The sequence below is a fragment of the Protopterus annectens genome, chromosome 10.part0 (assembly GCF_019279795.1).
Source record: "Protopterus annectens isolate FY-2018-M chromosome 10.part0, PAN1.0, whole genome shotgun sequence".
Taxonomy (NCBI): domain Eukaryota; kingdom Metazoa; phylum Chordata; order Ceratodontiformes; family Protopteridae; genus Protopterus; species Protopterus annectens.
In genome coordinates, this window is record NC_056744.1 from 1753526894 (window position 1) to 1753532858 (window position 5965).

General features: G+C 37.9%; 1 protein-coding gene across 3 annotated transcripts in view; it reads left to right on the forward strand.

The window, feature by feature from the left end:
- Window positions 1-5700, forward strand: part of LOC122813975 — a 602906-nt gene extending 597206 nt beyond the window's left edge. For 2 of the 3 annotated variants that reach the window (XM_044086534.1, XM_044086535.1), the window contains exon 18: window positions 3132-5698. The gene's annotated coding sequence lies outside the window, so the exon portion shown is untranslated. Of the gene's footprint in view, window positions 1-3131 lie in introns of all 3 variants that reach the window. The other variant, XM_044086536.1, reaches the window with a different exon arrangement.
- The last annotated feature ends 265 nt before the right edge of the window (window positions 5701-5965 follow it).

Consider the following 5965-nt stretch of genomic DNA (forward strand, 5'->3'; position numbering starts at 1 on the left):
TCTCAGAAAAGATTTAGTAGAGGAAGATTAGTTAGTAAAAAGAAAAAAATAAATAACTACAACATATACTGTCAAGCGGAGGCCCAGATTACCTACCTGGAAGAACAGACCTATAGACATCTGGGCTAGTTCAATAAAATAATCTCTGTGCCTTGTATAAACATATCTGATGTTCCTTTCTTTTTCATAGTAAGATGTAATGATATGGTTGTGCATAAGATCACAATGATGGTTAAAGTGCTTTGATCACCTTCCGAAGCATCTTTGTTTTACTGCTAATTTCAATTTCTGCCATACGACTATTTATGTTAAAGTTACAAATGGGTTTTCAAAACATGAAGATTATAATTTGCTGTTTGATTTTTTTTAATGTCACTGTTTATTTAGTTTTTCTGTATAATCACGCCTACAACATGATATCATGGTAGGTATTAGACAACGATTTACATACAACTGCAAAACATTATTAATAAGGAAAATAACTTACCTCTTTAAAGGAACAACTTCTTACTTAACATTGTGGTTTAGCTTCTATATCATCTCGTGTGTTAACTTTCAGTGTGAGGCATTCCACCTGCAAGATCTAATCAACACCTTGTCTTTCTAGAAAGTTGTTTCTTTCGGCTTTTTCCCGGTAAGGGATTACCACAGCGGAACTCTGGTCCGCTAATGACTGGCAGTAGATTTTTACGAAATGCCGAGGTGCCAGCTCGACACACAACCTTCAACGAAGGCACACCCATTTACACACGCATGTCTTTCAAACGCTACCCAACCGCAGGGAGGACATGCAGACTCCACACAGAGGGCACTCCCAAGCCAAGCCGAGAATTGAAGGGGAGAACCTCTTGCTGTGAGGTAACAATGCTACCACTGTACAACCGCGGCTGTCAAGAAACTATTATTAGACTTCCCTTACATGTCAAGCAGAGCACCTCACTGGCCCTCTTCAAGAGAAATCTTGATGAGTGGATGGGAAATAGAAAATTCACGCCAGGGATCACTCCAGTGGCTCTACTTGACAGAGGCACTGGGAACTAAGGTCGGGTGGCACAGTGCCAGGGTAATCCTATGGGCTAGGCTTGTAAAGGCTCCAGGGCCATTAGCCTAGTACACACCTATGAACCATTTAGCAGGGAACTACAGTAATAGGTAAGCGAGGCATTGTGGATCTAGTCTATTGTGATATCTTGGCAGATTTTCAACTCTGAGAAAAAAATTCAGGAGGCTGTCATCAACAATATAAAATGCAAAAATAACACACTTTTGTATCAAAAATGATATACTTTGGTAAAGGTATATGTATCTCCAAAGGTTTGTCATTTATACTTACTTGAGAATGTGATAAATATACTTGAAAGCAGTGGCCAATGTTATTTAGTGAAGTGCACTTTAAGAATTAAAAGAACAAGAAAAGTAAGCCACTGTTTAGGGGTAATTCTGTAAAGTAATCTCAAGCATTCAGTGACCCAGAAATATGACACAAAAATATCTCTTTGCAAAGCTGTAACTGGCTATCATTAGTCTGGGAAAGTTCGGCAAGGGCACAACCAGTTATAGCTTAAGAATATTAAGATGATACAAGACAGAGAGGTAGTACAGCAAATGCTAAATCACTATAAAATATACTGCGTGCAAACTGTGTTGTCAAGGATACGAACAGCAATATTAAAGGAATATAGAAGCCAGCTCCCTGGTATAGAAGAATGAAGCCCTGACTATGACCTAGATGACAAGGTTCAGTTATCAACACAGCCACTGGAGGGGCTGGCTGGGGAGGGGATGAATGAAGAGTCTGAACCTGCTTACCTTTCCCAGGCAGGAGGATTAGGGAATATGTGTCCTGGGATGCACATTCCTCCAAAAATACCCGATGGAGCCAAAAGATGGACAGAGGTATCTGTTTTCATAAAAATGGAGCAGAGGGCTAGTGTCACTTGTGAAACCAAGTAATAAGCTATTGCATCTCTGTGATCTGTGATTTCTTTTTATCATATTCCTTGGCTTTGTTCTGTATCACAAAATGGTAAGTCCATGTTGAAGTTTGTAACTGCCTAACTGACCCAGGACATGGCTGAAAATGGTCTGAGGACAAAATTATACTTATTTATTTATTAACTTTGACAGGGTTGGCAACTTATAGTATAACAGAAAATCAGAACAGTAATAAAGAAACATCCCTTAAAATAATAATTTGCAATCAGGTGTGCAATACAGAAAAACAGATTAGGAATAAGTATATGAGTTAAAGTGGCAAGCAGGGATGGTAAAACCTGTGAGAGTAAGGTTAAAATGTAGCTAATAAAGCTGATAACACAGCTACTAAAATTCATACAAACATTTGCAACCATATTAATAAATAGATTATTATATACTGTAGAAGTGGTGTTAAAAATGAGATGCCTAAGTTACTGAGTTACGCTAATTGCTAATAGTATATGAGTTATGCTAATTGCTAATAGTATATTTATCTAACATTCCAGCATTATTAAGTGTTATTTATAACAAACATTAAGGACACCAGCAATATACAATGGAAGTAGAAGTTGCAAAGTGGTAGGTAAGCAATAAGACAGACCTGATATAATATAAATCTCTGGTCATATAAACCCCATATTATGCACTCTCATAACTGATCAGAAAGAAAGAAATGAACTAGTTCTGAGTTTATTCCAATATTTTTCATTGGTAAGTGGATGAAATAGTTCCTGGCTTACAGCTTGACAAAATTCTTAACATTATGTTAATTTCATCCAGTTTCAGTGTGGCAATGTAACAGTTGTGAGCTGTTCTTGCATAACAACAGAACTGCAGAATTTCACATTGGTGGTGTGGTATAAAAGATAATTTCTTATGTCGTTAATACAGCGCAACAAAATTCTGCAGTGACAGTAGGGTGATGATATGTTGTTTGCTGCTAGCATCGTGCATGCCTGTTACTTAAAGAGAAAAAGAAGTGCTGTGGGTTAACTCAGTGCATGTTTACAGAAGCTACTCCAAATTCTCTTGCAGATAGCAGTTTTTTTTTCAAAGACCAGCATGAAGATCCCTCTCTTTTTCAGAATGCAAATGATGTAGCTACAAATAGTAAATGAGAAAATACTGACTAAGATGTCTTTTTTTTTTTCTAGCCAGTGAAGTTTCCATGAGAACCCTTTCCAGAGGGTCTACAGTGTGAATGTGTAGAGGAGAGCTGGTCATGTGCACTTTGACAAGATTCCTTGCTGCTGCAGGGGGGAGGAGCAGGTACCGGTACCACAGAACAGCATGTCCTAAACAAAGCACCTCACAACAGTAAACTGCTGTAACGTTGCAGAAAACTATAGTGCATTTCTTGTCCTGTGATTCGCCTCATTGGTTCTATGGTATCTTTATTTTTATTCCCACTGTTGTTATAGATTTCATCCAAGAAGACTAATGAATCCATGTTTGAAGCATGCCTACAAGGACTCACACATCTAAGTTTAAACTCTTCCCATCTGAAGACCTTAGTGATAACTGCAAACACATTTTTTGTTCACAAAGCAGGATACTAAAAGTATCTGATGAGAAGAAGGCCTTCTGCAGTACTATGATAAGATGCCACTGACCACAAGAAGTTCCAGCAATTTCCTGCTCAGATTCAGCAACATCTGCTTTATCTAACTGCTCTACCTCTTGTGACAAGAAAACTGTTTAGATGCAGTGCCAGTGCTCGTTTCCTGAATGCTAATGACATGACCTACTAACGTTTGAATGGCACCAGCTTGTGTTGTTTTAGCTGCACACTTAGAACACTTCGTAAACTGCAGGGAATATCAGTAAAATGATATCAAGATGATCTCCGTAAAGATAACATGAAGAATGTGTAGGCTTTAATTAGTTGTCAGTACAGCTGCATTCACTGGCACGCATTTGTGTCTCACAGACATTATGAAAAACTTTGCAGTATGACTGTACCTACTAGTACTATAAGGAACATATGTCCTCAGTCAGATTCTACACTCTTACTCTCAGCTGGGCATGGTACATATATACAAGCTATGTATGTCTGCACACAGATCCACACTGCCATAATCCACTGTATAACACACGGAATACTGCATCATACATGTTCTTGATCCAATTTGTCAGTTCACTGTCACACAACATATGTTCTCTGATGCTTTGTCTTCATTGTGTCTGCTGTGTATTCGTGGATGTGCACTTCACTGTGGCAGTCCCACTTGCCTGTTTTCCTGCTTCAGTGTGTTACTTTCATTTCATGTCACACTAACATACATATTAAGCTCAATTCTTGCACTTCAGGTCCATTCTGCGTCACAAAGAACATGTGCAAGATTTTAAGGGAGATCCATTCTGTACTACAGTGAGTGGGATGCATGTTCTCTAAGTAGCAGCAGGAGGAAGGGAGTACTGCACTGGGTACATTGCACCGCTGTACTATAAGTATGCTTCCTTCATCTAAATCTGTAGGTTCAGTCCAAGTTATGGTCTGTATACTTTAGTTTCAGATCTTGCTCAAAATTCCATTTCCTGTCAAAGTGAAAGCACAGTAGTTCAGTTCTTGCACATTTGGTCCATTGTGTGTCACAGTGAGTGCATGTAGAATTCCGAGAAACATCTGTTGTGTACTACAGTAAGCAGGATGCATATTTGGCATGCACCAGCAAGGGAGGGAGTTCTGAACTGGTGACATCGTGCTTCCTTCATGTAAGCCTGCAAACTCATTCTGAGTCATACCGATTAAAAATCTCTCTAATAATGTAACAAAAGTGTGGCTTTCTGCTCAACCCAGTAGTGTTACTGTAGTTCAGGTTACTAATTCTGGAGAGGTACTGCACAGCTATTGTCTACAAACATAAACTACAGATGTTGACATCATGTGGTGAGCTTGCTGGTCATATTCGCTCCCTAGATTCTAAATACAAGGACTGCAGTCCTTATCACTGACAACCAGGCAATTCAGAACTGACATTCACTGGGAGTGACTGTAACAAGTGAAACCACTAAAGGACAGTGCATCTGATTCTATTAAAAGAGCATCAGCGGTACATCTTGCAATTCGCTGTCAGCGAAATACAAAGGCAAGTCATGCAGAGTATCAGAGTAACCTAAAATAAAATTTCACAAACATAAATACTGCAAATGATGCTGAGAGACATTAATCAGATTTATAGTTGGTCCCAAATTGCATTGAAGGTTTAATACATTACTGCTACATTTAAGGGTTTAATACACCAGAGCCAGTGTACAGTGTACTATGCATTTTTGGTAATAGAAATGGTCAAGAGTGCAGCTTTATGTCAGATGTGCAGCGGTAGCATCACTTGCCAAAACTGTGAATTATAAAAGTAAAAGAAAGAGACTGTGTCTTTTTGTACAAGACTGACTCAAAGGTTGAAGTGCAACATATCTCTGTGCTGTATATGTATCAGATGTGAGTTTCTGTTGTTTGTTTCCTTCCTTCATTTAAGGACGCCTTTAACATAAGTAATGTTTGAAAATTTGTAAGAAAAAAAAATAACAGCTGTCATGAACCCAATACATAATTACTTCCTGTTAAACTTGGACTGTAACTTCTCTGCCAAGAATTTGTCTATAATTGCACATTGACAGATCTAGTGAAAACTGGGCATATAAGGCTGCATTCTCTGGTAATCATGTCTAATATATATATATATATATATATATATATATATATATATATATATATATATATACAGTCTGTCTGAACCATGTTCTGCCTAGTGTTACTATGTATATATGTAAATATAATCATACCACATTAATGTAATGTTAAACTTGCAAAATTTTGGTTATTTAAATTGGAAGGTGTAATTTTTTCTGTTTCTATTGTTCCAGATTAAACGTTTGCTATATGATCATTCGTTGCTAAAGAAGTAGGATTTGTGTGTGCCAGTAATTATTAAGCGTGTATTGTCACTCACCTTTTGTATGATCCCCCACACACACACACAAATTC